The following is a 19,031-nucleotide window of genomic DNA, read 5'->3' on the forward strand; positions in this document are numbered from 1 at the left end:
TCATTTTGACCCAGTAGTTCAATATTTGCTTACTCTTTAGGTTTCTCCTGCACATTTTTGTTAGAGAGAGACCAGGGGGAAAAAAATCACAAGATCTCTCCCGAATCAGATCAAATGTCTGCACAGGTTGCATTCTTTTTAACAACGGTCAGCCAAAGACCGTGAGCAGGTCAAATACAGGTAGTCCTTGACTTACGACCACAATTGAGCCCAACATTTCTGTTATTAAATGAGGCATTTGTTAAGTGAGCTTTGCCCCATATTTACGACCTGTCTTGGCACAGTTGTTAAGTGAATCACTGAAGTTGTTAAGTTAGTAGGCCAGTTGTTAAGTGAATCTGGCTTCTCCATTGACTTTGCCTGTCAGAAGACTACAAAAGATAATGATTACATGACCCCTAGTACACAGCAATCGTCATAAATATGAACCAGTTGCCAAACACCTGAATTTCAATCACGTGACCATGGGGATGCTGCAAAGGTCATAACTATGAGAAACGGTCATAAGTCACTTTTTTTCAGTGGTCGTTGCAACTTTGAATGGTCACTAAACGAACTGTTGTAAGTTGAGGACTACCTGTACACCACAACACTACTTCTTAATTCAGTGTTTTTCAAACTTGGCAACTTTAAGATGTACAGGTAGTCTCAACTTATGATCACAATTGGAACTGGAATTTCTGCCTTAAGCCAGTGAGGTCGTAAAGTCAACAATCCAATTTTACTCCATTTTACTAGGGTCATAAAGAAAGTCATTATGCTCATTAAATGAACCATGTGGTTGATAAACGAAACCAGCTTTCCCAACTGATATATTTTGCAGGGAACCAGTTGGGAAGGTTGCAAATCATGATCACATGACCGCCGGAGGAGGCTGCAACCGGTTGTAAGTGCAAGCTGGTTGCCAAGGGCTTGAATTGGGATCAGGTGACCATGGGGGTGGGGGGGTTGCGACAGTCATAATTGCAAGGACAGGTTGTAAATTGTTTGTTTTTTTCCTTGCTGCAACTTTGAACCGCCATTAAACAAATGGTTATAAGTCAAGGACTAACTGTATCAGGGGTGGGATTCAAATTTTTAAAAAAAAACAGTTCTGTGGGTGTGGCTAGGTGGGCGTGGCCATGTGACTGGGTGGGTGTAGCTTCCTCTTTTTTTTTGCACATCCCCCCCCCCCCTGTTTTGGGGGCCTTCTGGGCCTCAGGGGAGCTTCCTGGAGGGCGTTTTTACTCCCAGAAGGCTTCCCTGGGGCCCAGGAAGGCAAAAAACGGAGCCTGGGGAGGCACACAGCTACCCCCAAGCTCCGTTTTGGGGGCCTTCTGGGTCTCAGGGAAGCCTCGGGGGGGGGGTGTTTTGCTCTTAGAAGGCTTTCTTGGGGCCCAGGAAGGAAAAATGCGAAGTGCAGGGGTGTGTGTGTGTGTGTGTGTGTGCTGCGCTCCTCCTCCATTTTTTGCCTTCCTGGGAAAAGCAGTAAGACAGCTAGGGGGATCTTGGCACAGCTGATCATAGGAACAGCTGCTCGTCAGGAGGGGGGAAAAGAAATACCTTAAGGCAGTGGCCCCCAACCTTTTTTGTGCCACAGCCCGGTACCGGCATCACAAAATGATCCGCGGCCCGGTACCAGCATCAGCATGCATGACAAGGCAAGGCGAGCCGAGCGACCGGCCAGCCAGCCCTCCCCCGCTTCTCCCCACCACCTTCAACTCCTCCTTTGTACCTTTTTTGTGCTTTCTTAATCTCCTCCGCCATCGGGACGGCTCTTCGTTCGAAGCCGCCGCCGCCCCCCCTTCGATGAAACTAAGGCGCGAGGATTCCTTCAGGACCCGAACGCCGCTTTCCAACCGGAAAAGCTCACCCGGAAGCACTTTCTCGTCGAAACAAGATGGCGGCGCCCAGCAAACCAGCGGCCCGGTAGAAAATGATCCACGGACCGGTACCAGTCCGTGGCCCGGTGGTTGGGGACCCCTGCCTTAAGGAGTGACTGGGAGGGGGAGAACACAGTCAGCCATGTCGGGCATGCGCAATAAGGACTGATGGGGAGGGGGAGGGGAGAGTGGGCGGAGAGGGGCAGGGCCAGCCAGGGGCACGATTTGCCGGTGCTCTGAACTGCGCAGAATCATAACAACCAGTTCTTTAGAACCGGTCCGAACCGGTAGAATCCCACTCCTGAACTGTATGGACTTGCTAGGCGCATGGCTGGAGAATTCTGTGTTTTGAAGTCCACCCATCTTAATGTTGCCAAGTTTGAAGAATGCTGCTCTCATTCGTATCCCCTCCACCATTCAGTAACACATTACCTCGATTCAAGGAGGTCAGATAAAATATGGTCGTGAGTCCTGTAATCTGTGTACCCAGATTGTAGCCTCCTCCAATCTTGTCCAGTCTCTTTTTAAAGCCATCCAGCTTGATTGTCATCAGATATTTCACAGTATAGAACAGAATTCCCCAACCTTTCCTTGCAAACCAGTGGGGAAGTGGGGGAAGGGATGGTTTTGCACGAGTGACTGGCAAGCACGTGCACACAACTCCATCTGCACGGGCAACATGCACGTATGCTTGCTGCTCATGCCTGCCGCTGCTTGTGTGGGGGATGCATCCGTGCTCTCGCCCATTTCCATGGCCCGGTTACAAATGTGGCCCAGAGTTTGGGGATCCCGACGTAGAACTCCATACTTTAGTCATGAGCACTTTGTGAAATAATCTTGAATCTCTCACGTTCAGCTTGCACAGTGCTGAAATATACAGGCAATATTATCATAATTTAAGATTCCAACCATAGGTGAACAATACCTTTCTATTGTGGATATTTTTGTAAATGCTGTTAAATTCCTCATTTACAGAAAAAGCCACTCTTGCTCACCAAGGATACACTATTTAAGCCTATAGATCAGGGGTTCCAACCTTGGCAACTTTAAGGCTTGGGGACTTCAACTACCAGAATTCCCCCAGCTGCCATGCTCGCTGGGGAATTCTGGGAGTTGAAGTCCACAAATAAATGGACCGCAATAAATATTCACTTTGCTTTACAACCAGGTAATTTCCAATTCCCATTCTGATTTTTCTAACTCCTATTACAAACCAGGCCTTCTGGAAGATGCTGGCACTAAAATGTAGTTTTTCAGCCATCCTGATGTTATCAAGCCTTTCATTATACTACTACCCTGTTTCTCCAACAATACGGCCTCCCCAATAGGAAGTCCCAGCATGTTTTATAGGCATGAAATGAAATTAAGCCCCTCCCCCAAAATTAAGGCCTATATTAAAACATGCGAAATGGCGGGAAATGGCGGGGCTTGCTGTTAGAAAGTACTTTTGTTGCACACCCGGATATGGTGCTGCCTGCGTTGACCCTGATACAAAATGCCCCACCAACGCCGAGGTCAACATCCAAGCCATCGCCGCCTGCCTGCCCGAAGATGCAAGGGGGGAATTAAGTCACCCTGAAAGCATGGCCTAGCCATTTTTCGGGCTCAAAAAAAATAAGACCCGGCCTTATTATATGAGAAACACGGTATGAACAGCTTAATATATAATGAATTGGCTGTTTCATTCCATTTTGTCAAGTTGCTGTTCAATTCTGACACTCCTGTAATTTCCTTCCAAGGCTGCCAGTGGCATTATTTAAACACCAGTGTATTCCTGAAAGCTGACAACATCAGTTATTATCTCTTGCTATTTCTTGAACAAAAAGAGCAGTGGCATCAGATGCTGAAAACGGAAACATTTTGAGTTTTGTTTCAAAGATCCAGATCCAAAATCAATGGAGTGACACCATTTACTGTCAAATGACAATATTTATTGTCATTTGACTCTTATTTTCTCTACCCTGAGTTAGTTGGCTGTCAACCAGCTGTCTTATTTAGGATAAAGAATGCCCTAGCAGGAAAACAGATGAGATATTTCTGCCCAACAATTTGTCGATAAAGTCAGCCAGTGCCAGACCTTCCAAGCAGGCCAGGTCAGGAAGAGACCACAGAAAATATCAGGAAACCTGACAGTGCTTCCCCTTCCCCCCTTCAAGATGGGGAAATCTTGAGTTTCTTTCTTGTTTGTCCAAAAGATAGGCTCAAGGTACAGAGGGATCTTGACAGACTTGAACACTAGGCCCTATCTCACAAAATGAAATTCAATAGTGAGAAAAGTAAGGTTCTGCGTTTAGGCAAGAAAAACCAAATGCACATAATATAGGTGGTACTTGGCTCAATAGTAGCAACTGTGAGCGGGATTTTGGAGTCCCAGTGCACAATCACTTAAATATGAGCCAGCAATGTGCGGCAGCTTGCCGAAAAAGCCAACGGAGTCCTAGGCTGCATTAACAGAGGGATAGAATCAAGATAACGTGAAGTGCTAATACCACTTTATAATGCCTTGGTAAGGCCACACTTGGAATACGGCATCCAGTTTTGGTTGCCACGATATAAGAAAGATGTTGAGACTCTAGAACCGTGATGGCAAACCTGTGGCACACAGAGCCATTTGTGCGGGAATGCGAGCCCCAGGCAAACTTACCTGCACCGTGCATGCATGCACCCCCCCCCAGCTGGTTTTCGGCCCGTTTGAGGCCTTTTTCAGTCTCCCAGAGGCTCGAGGGAAGCCTCCGCAGCCTTTGGAGGCCGAAAAAAGGTCCCGTTTCATCATTTCCGGTACTTCCGGTTTCGTCACTTCCGGTATTTGGAGACCAAAAAATGGGCCTGTTTTCCAGCCTCCAAAGGTTGCAGAGGGGCATGTATGCACAGTGCAGGTAAGGGGGCAGCTGGGGGGAGGGGGTGTTGCATGCGCATGCATGGGGGGCAGGGGGCATTGCCACTGCACACACGTGCCCTTTCGGCATACCATAACAAAAAGGCTCGCCATCACTGCTCTAGAAAGAAGGTAAAGAAGAGCATCAAAGATGATTAGGGGATTGAAGGCTAAAACATATGAAGAACAGTTGTTGGAATTGGGTAATGTCTAGTTTAATGAAAAGAAGGACTGGGATGACATGATAGCAGTGTTCCAATATCTTAGGGGCTGCCCCAAAGAAGAGGGAGTCAAACTGTCCTCCAAAGTACGTAAAGTCAGGGCAAGAAGCAATGGGTGGAAAATAATCAAGGAGAGAACCAGCCTAGAACTAATTTCCTGACAGTGAGAACAACTTGGCTCCAGAAGTTGTGGTTGCTCCAACACTGGAGGTTTTTAAGAAGAGATTGGACTGCCACTTGTCTGGAATAGTATAGCAAGGGGTTGGACTAGAAGACCTCCAAGGTCCCTTCCATCTCTGTTATTCTGTTTTTATCGCGACTGTGGGTTTTAGGCATATTTTTGTCTTTATTCTTTTCTATTTTTTCAATGGTGTTTTTGAGAACCAGTTTGGTGAAACAGTAAAGGCATCAGAGGCTAGGAACTGGGAGAACGTGAGTTCTAGTCCCGCCTTGGGTACGAAGTCTACTGGGTGACCTCTTAGGCCAGTCGCTTTCTCTCAGCCCTAAGAAAGAGACAGTGACAAACCACTTCTGAAAAACCTTGTCAAGAAAACTGCAGGGACTTCGCCAGGCAGTCTCTGAGAATCAAACATGAATGGAAAGTTGTTGTTTTTTAAAAGTGTCTTTAAACATTGTTAATAGCCCAGTTGTGAATTTGAGATGGGCTGCCGTGTAAATTGAGATAATACACGGGCTGCCTGCAATTGTGAAGGACAGAAGGAAAACAGATTAATGTGGCCATGAGGACCAGCCTCAGTAGAATTACTTCTGTTTAGATTTTGATGTGCTGATTTTACTGCAAAGATCTTCTTGCGTATCGGTGCACATGATAAAAGCCATATTTCCTTTGCTCAACATTATCTGTTAAGTTGCCTACATTTTGGGACTGTTTGAAAGTATTCTTAGGAAATCACCATATAGGTTATAACATGCAAAGGCAATTTAAAAAAGGTAGGGCAGAAACCAAAAAAAAAAAAGAGGAAAAGAAAAATGAAATGTATTTCACAGCAAATCTGATCTTACACCCAAGCGGCCTCATCAACCTGCTGGCAAAACGGACTTGGCTTGTTTCCAGATCAATTAAAAAAATCAAATCAATCATCATGCCTCAATTACAAATTCATAAAGTAGCACAATCATCTTCTACTTGTAATTCTTTCACTTTTAATTTGATATATTCTTCTTATGTATGTATATAGGGACTCTGTTGCAGAGGAAAGCCACAAGAAAGCAGCCATGGCGAATAATTACGTAAAGTTACCAGGTCTCAAGAAATTGCAACATCTGCAAAAGGGATAAATATTCAGTGGCAGGACTTATAAAACATTTGGGGAAAGTTTTTGCTAGTCAGTGTAAACAGTGGTATGCAACTCTTATTGGGTTAAGAATTACTCCAAATAGTCTAAAGACCTCGCCTAGTGACCATTTGAAGTTACAACACACCTATCAGAAGTTACTTATGACCTGATTCTGGAGTTAAGATAACAGATAATCAGAGTTGGAACTTGGAAGGGACCTTGTAGGTCATCTAGTTCAACCCCCTGCCCAGGCAGGAGACCCTACACCATTTCTGACAAATGGCAGAGTTCCTGATAGCTACACAGCCCCCCCACACCCTATCATCATATGATTGCATTTCGGGTGCTTGACAACCAGCTCACTTTGACAACCGATTTATGACTTTTCAGCCAATTTCTGTCAAAAAACACCCGTTGTTACATTGATTCGCTTAACAATTGCAGCATTTGCTTAACAACAGCAATGTTCTCTTAGTGGCCACTACAAAACAAGTAATAAAACAGGGTCCAGTTACATGGCTGCCTTGAATTATGATCATCATGACTTACGATGGAAATTCTGGGCTCCATAACAGTCGTAAGTCAAGGACTACTTGTACAGGCCACATAAAAGTGGTTGGGGAACCAAAAGCTTAGCTAATTAACATTATTGCTTTTAATTCACTGCTAAAATTTAACTTAAAATTTCCAGGCTTAGCATGAATCAAGCAAAATACATATATGCATATGTGCATACATGCACAATACATACATACATAAACATATTTTAGTATCCCCCAAATTTCTTCTTTTCCCTTATATGTAGGCCCAAAACTCAGAAGCAAAGGAGACAGCAGATGGAAGACTTGCTGTTCCACAATCTGGAGAGACTTAAAGTGTTCCACTGTGCATCTGGTGATTTGCATAACTATAGTCCTCGACATACGATCCCCATTTCTGTTCTCAAGTGAGACATTTGTTAAGCGAATCGCTGCAATTGTCAAGTTAGCAGCATGGTTGTTAAGTGAATCTGCTTCCCCGTCACAAAAGGGGAATCACACAATCTCAGGACACTGTGACTGTCATAAATATGAGTCAATTGCCAAGTGTCTGAATTTTAATCACATAACTTACGGGGATACTGCAATGCTCATTAACCGTTGTAAGTCGTGGACCAGAGGTGGTGTCCAGCAGGTTCTGACCAGTTCTGGAGAATTGGTAGCAGAAATTTTGAGTTGTTCGGAGAACTGGCAAATACCACCTCTGACTGGCCCCACCCCCATCTATTCTCCGCCTCCTGAGTCCCAGCTGATCAGCTGGGTCTTCCTTGGTTGCCCTGAACAGGAAAACGGAGCTGGAAAGCAGGTTAGTGGGATGGGGAAGGAATGGGGATTTTACAGTATATCCTTCCCCTGCCACACCCACCAAGGCACGCCCATAGAACTGGTAGTAAAAATTTTTTGAATCCCACCACTATTGCAGACTGCCTGAATCCTGAATGGAAAGACAAATACAGGTAAGTCCTCACTTAACAGCCACAAGTGGGACCAACAACTCTGTTGCTAAGCAATGTGATTGCTAAGCCAAACATCATATGACCACAACTTGAAATTTTACGGCTGGCTTCTCCATTGACTCAGGTTGCTCAATTCAGCTTGTAAAGCAGGGGTGTCACACTTGATTTCATTGAGGGACGCATCAGGGTTGTGTTTGACCTTGGGGGCAGCGGGTGTGTGTGTGTGTGTGGCCAGGATGGGTGTGGAGAGCTCGATGTCACTCATGTCGGGGCACCTGTGGTGGCTAAGTGCTAAGGCAAGACGTCCCTCAGACCCTCCCTCACTCTCATTATAATATCCTTCCTTCCTTCCTTCTTTTTCCTTCCCTCTAAATTTTCCTTTCTTCTTCCTTCCCTTCTTCCCTTATTTTTCCTTCCTTGCTCTCTTCCCATCTTCCCTTCTTTTCCTTTGTTTTTTCTCTTTCTCTTTCTCCTTTCTGTCCCTTCTTGCATGCTCAAATGCAAAAACATTTCTCCTTTTGCTGTTTTTAGTTTGTTTTTCTAGCCCTCTGCCAGCGAAAATGGAGGGTTTTTTTTTTTTGGGGGGGGGGTGCCCCTCAGCCCCATTTTCAGCCGCTCCGAGCCATTTTCACTGGCAGAGCTGGCTGCAGGAGGCCGTCACAGCCAAACACACACACACACACACCCTGCAAGCTCTGTTTTCACTGGCAGAGGCACCACAGGCCAGTCCTTTGCTGTTTCCAAGGCAGCTCCGCGGGCCAGATCTAAACACCCCACGGGCTGGATTCAGCCCGCAGGCCTTGAGTTTGACACCCCTGCTGTAAAGTATACAAATGGTAATCGCATGACCACAAGACATTGCTGCGATGGTCTTGGGTGCGAGGACCAGTCGTAAAAGTTACTTTTTTCAGTCCTATTGTAACTTTAAAATGTTCGGCAAGGGCTACCTTTGAGCGATCCAATAGAAAGCCATTCTTTTTGATTTCTGGCCAAAATCAACAGTCTAAAAATAATAAAGTACCATATCTGTTCTGAAATGATTCATCCCTAGGCAACTATTACAATGGATTGTTTATCACACTGATACGTGATTTGGCATTCGTATAGAAGAATATGGCTTCCAGTATGAGGAAATCCTGGCTTCTTCTCATATAGGTAAAGACACAACATGTCGAAACAGAGTCTTGTATAATAGGAGGAGGGGAAGGCCATCCATAGGCCAGTTACCTCAGACAATTCCAGGCTAGTGGGGAAGGAGAAGAGATACACCACAAACAAATCATTTTCTCAGAGCTATGACAAGTAAGTTTGTTTTCAAACTTGTTCAGCAGGTTAACTGAAATGCAGCTCATCTGACCTGGATAATTCACCTTTGATTTGCTAATACCGTATTACGCAAAGACACAAAACAGAGGCAAAGGGCAACAAAATATTCTGCTATAAAACAATGCAATGGTGAAAGGAATAGCGAGGAAAGATCACAGCGATCAAGAAGCTGCAGTAAGAGAGATATTGAAAAGCTCTGTTTGCACATATTTTCATGCTTCAACAGTTAAAGTTTTTATTCCGGTTCTTACTAATGTTAAAACTATGGATAGAATATAGGTTTGTGGAATGTTTCTTCCTTGTTTTGCTAAAATGTTGTACTTTATCAAAAAAAAAAAAAAAAAAGAGCCCAGCAATAAACACAATAATAGCCTTTGACTTATGACCATAATTGAGCCGCAGTTAAGGTTATAAGTCATTAAGGTTATATGACATTATAAGGGTCATTAATCAGGTCATCATGTGACCGTACCTGATATTACAACCTTTTTTGCAGCAGTTATTACTTAGGGAACAGGGCGATAAAACGAATGCCACGCATGTTAAGCAAACCCATTATCTGCAATGGGCATTTTTTGCTGGAAACCAGAAGTAAACGTTGGTTTCCAGCAAAAAAAATATTGTAATTTTTGGTTGTATGACGATGGGACGCTGCAAACAGTTGTAATGGTCACTGAGTGCCCGGAATGGAATTAATGAATGCGCCAAGGATATATGTCAGTCATTGGAACTTCGAATCTGGGTCATAAGTACATTTTTGGAGTCTGTCGAAACTTCAAGCACTCGCTAAGTAACCAGTCATAAGTCAAGGACTACCTGTAAGCTCCTAACAGTACAGCTAAAACCCACCCCAGAAACCATTCAATAAATGATTCCCATCTACACAAACCACTGTGAACATCATATTAACGACTGCCTCTAAATTAAAAAATAAATAAATCCCTGTACTTCCTATTCGGGGTTCAGTCAGGGCAAGTGGATGAAACCGAGTCTTTACTGGCCGGATGCCCTTCCTGATGCCTACTTGGAGTTCTCAGCAGATTTTTTTTTCTTTGTGCTCTAGGAGAGAAGTATCTCTCGCTACCTAGGATTAAACTCTCAACCTTTCGAGTGAGAGGTGAGTATCTTAATCACTAGGCCACCACACTGCTCTTCTAAAAAGGGACCACCACTAAATGCTCTTCTAAAAAGCACAGGGTAGAGCAGGGGTCACCAACCTTTTGGACCTCAGGGACCACCAAACTCATAATTTTAAATCCCGCGGACTAGAGACCCTGGGAAAATCCCCCCAAAACAAGTCTGCAGGAAAATTCCCCACCCCATTTTCCTACCGATCAATCATTCTTTATTTGGGATCACAGGATACCGTCTCCAGCTCTGTTCTCAGGGGGAAGAGAGAGAGAGAGACTTTTGGCTTCATGCAAGGAAAGCAGCAGAAGTCTCTCCCCCAAACTCCACCAAATGAGTCTTTCTGAGACTTGTCACACTGGCGCAGCCTCTTGGAGCAGGATGCCTAGAAGGACCCCAAAGACTCATTTCTGGCAGAATTTGGGGGAGAAAAAGAAAGAATTTTGCTGCTTTCCTTGCATGCAGCCAAAAGCAGAAGAAGAAAGAAGTGGAAAGAAGCAGCCTGGTGGCCAGGCGAGGTGCATGGGGCGAGTGGGGCAAGTTCCCCCGCTCTGCCCTTTTCCCCTCCCCTCACTACCTCATGTTGTTCGCAATGCAAGGGACACAAGTCTTGTGTTCCCGTGGGCCACGTGGGCAGTGCAGCCTTGTGTTCCTGTACAGCCTGGATTAATTGCTTTGGGGGTGCCATTAATCTGCGGACCACCAAAATTTTCTCACAGACCACCAGTGGTCCCCGGCCCACTGGTTGGTGACCACTGGTGTAGAGCAAAAGCAATACCTTATTACAATATTTATGCATCAACCTGATAACTGCAAATGACAGGGAACTGGCTTGAAGAAGGCAGATTACACTTTCCAGCTGGGACATAGATTCTAGGATTAAATTGAGCACATAAAACAGGATGGGCTGACACATTCTCCAAACCAGTTTAGACCACCAAAGAGAAAAGGTTATTGATATTCCGCTACCAGTTTCAGAAAACCTACCGATTTACTATAGATCAGTATTTCTCAACCTCAGGAACTTTAAGATGCATGGACTTCAACTCCCAGAATTCCACCAACCAGAATGCATCTTAAAAGTTCCCAAGGTTGAAAAAACACTGTTATAGATTGCCATAAATAAAATCCTGGTGAACTTCATGCTAACTCAGATTTTCAAGAAAAAAAGCAGTTTCTGCAACCTTAAATAGATCTTGATTTATACCTAACAAGCCTGCAAGCTCTGATACCACAATATTTCAGTCTATAGTACAGTTCAGGTTTGAATAAATCCAGCAACCTAGAATTCAAAGGAGCCATTTAAGGCCAGTGGGTTTTTTTCCAAACTTGGCCACTTTAGAATACATGGACTTCAACTATCAGGAGTTGAAGTCCACATACTTTAATCTTTTTAAACTTGCCAGATTGAAAGCCACTGATTTAAGCTTGGATGGATACATGGCTCAGCTGAGTAACCCAAATTCAAGAATCTTTAGCAGATGGTTCTACCCTTCGCCTGAATACTTCCAGCTAAAGTAAACCCACTCCCTCTGATTAATTGGTTCCACCGCCAACATATTCTTCCTGTTTTGTTTTTTTTCAAACCATGAATTCCTATAACTTGGGATCCTTGTTCTGAATCCTAAACTTTAGAATGAGAAAGAATAAGTTTTCATCTTTTTTCTGGGGGTCAAATATTTTTCAAATATAGATAGCCCTGGACTTACAACGGTTCATTTAATAACCATTTGAAGTTACAACAGCACTGAAGAAAGTGATTTATGACCGTTTTCCACACTTATGACCGCTGTAGCATCCCCATGGTCACGTGGTCAAAATTCTGATGCTTGGCAACTGACTCATATTTATGACGGTTGCCGTGTCCTGGGGTCATATGATCCCCTTTTGAGACCTTCTGGCAAACAAAGTCAATGGGGAAGACAGATTTACTTAAAACAGGAGTCTTCAAACTTGACAATTTTAAGACTTGTGGACTTCAACTCCCAGAATTCCTCCTCCAGTCATGTTAGCTCAGGAATTCTGGGTGTTGAAGTCCACAAGTCTTAAACTTGTCAAGTTTGAAGACCCTTGACTTAAAACAACTGTGTTGCTAACAGCTGCAGGGCTTCACTTAACAACCGTGGCAAGAAAGGTCTTAAAATGGGCCATAACTCACTTAATAATTGTCTTGCTTAGCAACAGAAATTTTGGGCACAATAGTGGTTGTAAGTCGAGGAGTGCTTGCACATCAAGGGAAAATGCACATTTTATGGGAGACTGCATTCTCTCTTTGCATCTGTTGAGTTGTTTGACCTGAAAGCAAATTAGTGAAAAAAAGATGAGAAGGCTCTTTACACGCTGTCCCTATATTGTTTTTCACTATTGTAAATGAATGTTTAAAAGACAAAAGGAGACTATCCTGTCTTTCACACTTTCTCTTGTGAGTCCCTCTCTTTAGATAAAAGAAAAGTGATTCTATTCTTATAAATTGTAGAGTTGTAATTGCAGGAATGTTCCAATCTCGGATGGCAAACCTCAGATAAAGAATGTTTCCAAGCAAATACAACTCAGGTAAACAAAGTCACTAATCTAAAGAAGGATTAGAGAGAGGAAGTAAACATATGTTAGACTTTAACTAGAGATAATTAATTACTGTGCTGAACAGTAACGAAAGTTAAGCAGTAACCAAAGTTAACCAGTGATGGAGGATAACTAAAAATGTGTATAAATGCAAGAATAGACTCCAATAAAGATCATCATGATTCAGTTGTTCATTATCAAACAACTCGACTGCCTCGTCATTACAACAATAAATTTCTTAACAAACTATGGTACTTCCAACTTCAAATGCAATGAATGTCTGCTGGCGTTGAGGGACAGTTGGATACAGTGGATACTATATCCAAGACGTGTTATCTTTATAATGGGGCTTATCTGCTAATCATTCAGTATTCTTTCAGCACACTATTGATATTTAGAAGCACATCCCTATGACAGTGGTGGGGAATTATGGCCCTTTTATGACTTATGGACTTCAACTCCCAGAATTCTTGAGCCAACATGGCTGACTCGGGGATTCTGGGAGTTGAAGTCCACAAGTCATGAGGGCCATAGTTCCCCACCCCTGCCCTAGGAGAATGAATTCAAAATTCCAACAATTATACCCACCTTTTAAAATGCCATGTTTAAACAATGATGTTGAGAGAATGTCAGGGGATTGGTAATTATTGAAGGACTGGATTGGGACCAAGTTAAAGTCTACCCTCAGCTACTGAAGTTCATTAAGTGAACATGGGTCACACATTAACTCTTGGTCTAATAACTCCATGGGGAAGGGGTTTTTTCGGGGGTGGGGGGGGGAGAATTGGAACTCCCAGAATTCCTAATCAGTGGAAGATGGCATTAATTGAGAATGGCCCAAGGATTTAAAATTTGATTTAGAACAACGTTTCTCAACCTTGGCAACTTTAAGATTTACAGTTGCCATGGTTGAGAAACCCCGCTTTAGAATGAAAGTTTATCCACCCCATTCCTTAAGCAAACATTATTGTTCTCAGATTTTTACTGTTCATGTTATTGCTGGTCCTCCACAGCACTGCAACTGTTCCAAAGTTGTTGTTTTTTAAATCAGAATTCAAATTCACCTGAGGAGATTAAAGGCAGGAGTTGCTCTGCCCAGCATCTAATAAAAATTTTAGAAGGAGATGCAATATTTCTGTGGATGAGTAATTTTTGCAAGCTTATTTTCAACATTAGTTACACATTCTGGTAAATATTCAATACGATCTGTACTTTTTTTTTTTCTTACATGCTGGAATTCTTGCAGAGAGTCCAGCAGCTAAATGCTCCAGTTGGCATCTCTTTCCCAATTTCTGCTAGTTGAGAAAACTTTTTTCTGTTTCATCTCTCAGTGTGGAAATAACCTTTGCTTCCACAACATCTACATAAACTTATCTGACTTTCGAATCTTTTGAAAGTTTTGGGAAGAGATATGTAGAAATCGCTCCCAGAGAATCAAGAACTGGGAGCAATTAAAAGACACAGAGCAGTCCACCTAGAAAACAGGAAGGATAAATAACCCTTCCTTAAGTCAGGAACACACAAAAAAAATAACTTGGTATGGTAACGAAATCAATGTCTAAACCAGAGAAGCCAACATATTAATAAAGAAAACTGAGAATGAACAAAAGAAGGGGAAAGTAAGCATTTCCAATAGTTGCAATTCCCAGAAAAGATCAGTGTAAATTCCTATATAGTTCTTGTCAGCCAGTTCACCAAAAGTGCAACTTATGCCCCCTGGGTAGTATCAGAATCCACTTTTCATCACTCCGGTTTACAATTGGAAAACTAGACAGTACAGGAAGTCCTTGACTTACCACAGGTAATTTAGTGACCATTCAAAGTTAGAAAGGAACTGAAAAAGGTGACTTATGACTGTTTTTCACATGACCATTGCAACATCCCCATGGTCACGTGATCAAAATTCAGACACTTGGCAACTGACACATATTAATGACGGCTGCAGTGTCCCAAGGTCATGCGATCCCCTTTTGCGACCTTCTGACAAGCAAACTCAATGGGGAAGACAGATTCACTTAACAACCGTGTGGCTAACTTTACAACTGCAGTGATTCACTTAAGGACTGTGGCAAGAAAATGGGGCAAAATTCACTTAACAGCTTTCTCACTTGGCAACAGAAATGTTTGGCTCAATGGTAGTCATAAATCAAGGCCAGAACATGAATATGGGACTGCAACAAATCAAATTTAGGGAAAATGTCCTCCTTTCCCCCACACTTCTCCAAGCTATCTTGCATTGGCCTAGACATTTTTCTTCTTTTCTGTCACAGAGAGTGACAGGGGTGTGCATGTATGCATTTTCTTAAGGATAGAGAAGATAAGCAATCCTGTACATCAAATGGATTGGCAATGATCAGTGAGCAAATTATTAGGAGAAATGATTTTATTTTCTTTCCTGACTGGATAGAAATTGGCTGGAAATGCTCAAGATCTGGATTTCCTACACTGAGCAATACAGGTAGTCCTTGACATATGACCACAATTGAGCCAAACGTTTCTAATGAAACATTTGTTAAATGATTTTTGTCCCATTTTACTGCCTTTCTTGCCACAATTGTTAAGTGTATCACTGCAATTGTTAAGTTAGGAACATGGTTGTGAAGTGAATCTGGTTTCCCCATTGACTTGGCTTATCAGAAATTTGCAAAAGACGTCATGACCTCATGTGAGCCAGTTGCCAAGCATCTGAATTTTGATCACATGGCCACAGGGATGCTGCAACAGTCGTAAGAGTGAAAAATGGTCACAAGTCACTTTTTTCAGTGCGATTGCAACTTTGAATGGTCACTAAATGAACTGGTAAGTCGAGGACTACCTATAGTAGAATTAGTGGAATGTTGCAATGTGGCTCAACAAGTGAATTCATAATTCAGATGCAAAAGGCAAATTAATTCAAAACGCTGCTCAAAAATGGTGTTCATCATCGTGCAGCTAACCATATTTTGCTCTTGGTTTGTCCCATTGCACCATGAACAATACAAGAAGACCAAGTGTTTAGTTTGAATACCTCCCCACACCTCTGTGAAAATCAAAGCCTTTAAGATAACCTGTTTCTATGAATACAATTGGGGGAGAGATCTAAAGTACTGTGCAAGAGGAAAACAATGTTTCAGAATGTTACCCATGTAGGAATAATTTTTAAAACATCTGCAGATTCTCAGTATTGAAAATCTAAACCATGCAACCCAAATGCACACAACAAAAAGTTTCCCAGAAGGACTTAAACTTCTTTAGCTGATTAAAACATACAATTTTCAGCATTCTTCACTGAGGCTATATCAATGTCAGTCATGAAGACTTCCTTGACAGCCAAGTCACCAACCACAATCTGAGAATTAAACTCAAGGATCTCTGCAGAAAATAAAATTGCATTTGCTTAATCGCATTAATCTAGCATGTTCCACTTTTATCATATGCCAACTAAAGTCAGAGCTTCATCATCTGATTCAGCCACCAGCTTTATCTCCAACAATAGAGGGAATAGCACTGCTTATCTTCTTTATCCTTAAGAAAATAAATACATACACACCCCTGTCACTCTGTGACAGAAAAGAAGAAAAAATGTCTCGGCTAATGCAAGATAGCCTGGAAAGGTGGGGGGGAAAGGAGGAAATTTTCCGTAAATTTGATTTGTTGCAGTCCCATATTACCAAGCTCCATTGTACACTAACCCCTTTTCTGAAATGCAGGAAGGTACTTTATACAAGTGGCACTCATATAGCTGTCTTTTATGGCTAGCAATAACTCTCAGCTCCACCAATGAGAGCTAACAGCCCTAGCTAAAAGAAAGTTTTACAAAGAACACCAGGGCTGGTGCTACTGTATTCATTCATGTATTCTTTGCCGTTCTTTTAAGCAGCCAAAACCAATTTTCACTGAATAACCATTGGTCTTTCTATTCCAGTGCTGCAGGCTCCGATCGGTGTCAATTTGATCTTTGACAGAGGGAAGGGAGGATACCAGTGTTGCTAAGAGCAAACCTTTACAAATAAAACCGATGTTTCACCAATTGAATACATGGTACCTTTTCCTGCCTTAAAAACAGAAAATTCAAACAGTTTCACATGGATAGAGGGAAGGGGAGAGAAATAGAGGGAAGATTAAAAAAAAAAATCTTATTCCAAATCTTTAGGCTTCTACCCCAACCAAATATTTCTTGGTTTGTCAAGTCAAGATTCCCTTATCAACAAGTTTAGGAGACTCTCAAGCCTCTTCGTCGCTATTCTGAGATAACTGGACAACTTTATTCACTACTTGCTTCTTCCAATCGTTCATGAAAATAATTCATTAAAAATGATTTCCATAAAAGAGTCAACATGATGTAAAGATTAGAGTAGTCACCACTGAAGCTCACTGATCAAGCTAGCTACTCTTATTCATCCTAACTTCAGATGATTGATTAAAAAATGAAATACTGAATGCTTCTGAGGGTTAAAAAAACAGAGAAAGGAAGCTACAAATAGAATAGCTCTGTTCACAAAATACTACCAAAGGATAAACTAATTCTCCACTGAGGTTGTATACTAATAAGGATTTTATGAGTGTTGAATTGCAACACTGAACAAGAAAGCCAATATAATATGATTCCACCAAAACTTGCAAAAGCAGTTGTTTTAATTTTATGTACCTCAACAATCGCTTTCTTAAAACTATGGGGGAAATGCTATACAGTGTCTTATTACTACAGATCTATTTAGGGATTGAGGTACTTTCCTTAACCTCAAATATTTCGAGCGGGTGCCTAAAAAAAAAAATGACAGGGAGATTAACCATTTTTCCCCGGCTCAATCTTCCAGCTGTTCTTCTAAACAAGAGGTCAGTTAACAGTAAGCTTTTCCCCACCACAAGGAATGGGGGAATTAAACTTTGATCCTTCATCTCCTTCTCAAATGAATGCAGTCAGATTTAAGCTTTTCAACCCTCTATGGTTCAACAAAGGGAGGAGCTAACCTGCAGCCTCCACTGCTTTAAAGCCAGAGAAACAAAACAATATAAAATCTTTTAATTCTTAACCCCCAAACAAAACCCCATTAAGAAGGGAAAGAGGTGGGAAGGACCCCAGTTTTACACATTTGTCACCCCCCCTTTCAAATAAAGTATACTAAGTCAAGAAGGAAAGGGGGGAAGTTATCCATTGCAGGGCAGTTCAACAAGTTCATCCCTTCTCTACCTTATTTTTGGGGGGATGTGTGAAAGAAGAAACAGGTTAATTGTCCCCCTAATTTATATATATATATAAGGTTGAAGGTTCTCTACCCTGGATAGGAATGTGGGGCATAAGGAAAGTGTGGCTTGTTGCAGACACAAAGGTCAACTTTCAACAACACATACAGCAAAACACTCAAGTTTGGAAACCAAATAGGTTCAAGCTCGCTTCCCCAACTCAATTTAAAAGGAGGAAAAAGAGGGGAGCAACTCCCCTTCAGCCTGGACTCCCTTCCTCTCAAGGGACAGGAGTGACTATTACTATTCTCTGCTGGTAAATATGAAGAAGGGAAAAACTCAAAAGTTCTCCGTCCTTCAGAAGAAGCAATATTTGAATTAAAAGCACCCGCATATTAGAACGGGGTATATTTGCATTTCTTCCCCTCCGTATCTCTAGGGCCCCCTCCTCTTAAAGAGAGGGATAAAAATAATTTGTGCCCCCCTTTCAATCCAAGGGGGGAGGAGATATCCCTCTATAGCCCCCTCTTTGTCAAGAGGGGGCAATTAAGCCTTTATTTTCACCCCTAGTCTCTTTTGGAAGCAGGGAAATTAGCCTTTATTCTCTCTCCTCTGTTCCAGATAAGTCTGAAGGTTTCCCTTCCCTTTAAGGAGAGTACAAATTAGCCACTGCCACATCAAGACGGAGGAGGGGGTTGGCTTTTAAGTTGCATGCCTCTCCCCTCCAAGCACAGCTCAGCCGTCTTGAAGTCCCCCATTTCAGTAGAATGAGGACTTTAAAAACTTCCCTTCCCACTTGCCTTAATATCACCCCCCCAAACTTGTCCCTAAAGAGGGGACAAACCCTCAGACAACCCGCCCCCCCCTCTTATTTATTTATTTATTTATTTATTTTGGAGGAAAGGGGAGCAACTGCATATCGCACATGCGCACTCACCCCTCCCTTCAGGTGCGTTTGCTCTTCCAGCTGCTATCGCCACTGTCGTCTCCTCTCGTCTAGACTCGTCCCTTCGAGACACGCCCCTTATGCCCTCGTCTTGGCCAATCAGTGCGGCCCGTTTCAAAAAAAGGCGGAGGTGGGAGGGGGACGAGGAGCGAGGC

General features: G+C 42.7%; 1 protein-coding gene across 4 annotated transcripts in view; it reads right to left on the minus strand.

Annotated features, from left to right (window-relative positions):
- The window catches only part of SLC25A42 (solute carrier family 25 member 42), a 35,876-nt gene extending 16,948 nt beyond the window's left edge, over nucleotides 1-18,928 (minus strand). For all 4 annotated transcript variants that reach the window (XM_026683131.2, XM_087951735.1, XM_087951730.1 and 1 more), the window contains exon 1: nucleotides 18,868-18,928. The gene's annotated coding sequence lies outside the window, so the exon portion shown is untranslated. The remainder of the gene's footprint in view (nucleotides 1-18,867) is intronic.
- Nucleotides 18,929-19,031: the final 103 nt, after the last annotated feature.

This window comes from Notechis scutatus, chromosome 1, assembly GCF_049901735.1.
Source record: "Notechis scutatus isolate UNSWTSFEM ecotype Mainland chromosome 1, rNotScu1.2, whole genome shotgun sequence".
NCBI lineage: Eukaryota > Metazoa > Chordata > Lepidosauria > Squamata > Elapidae > Notechis > Notechis scutatus.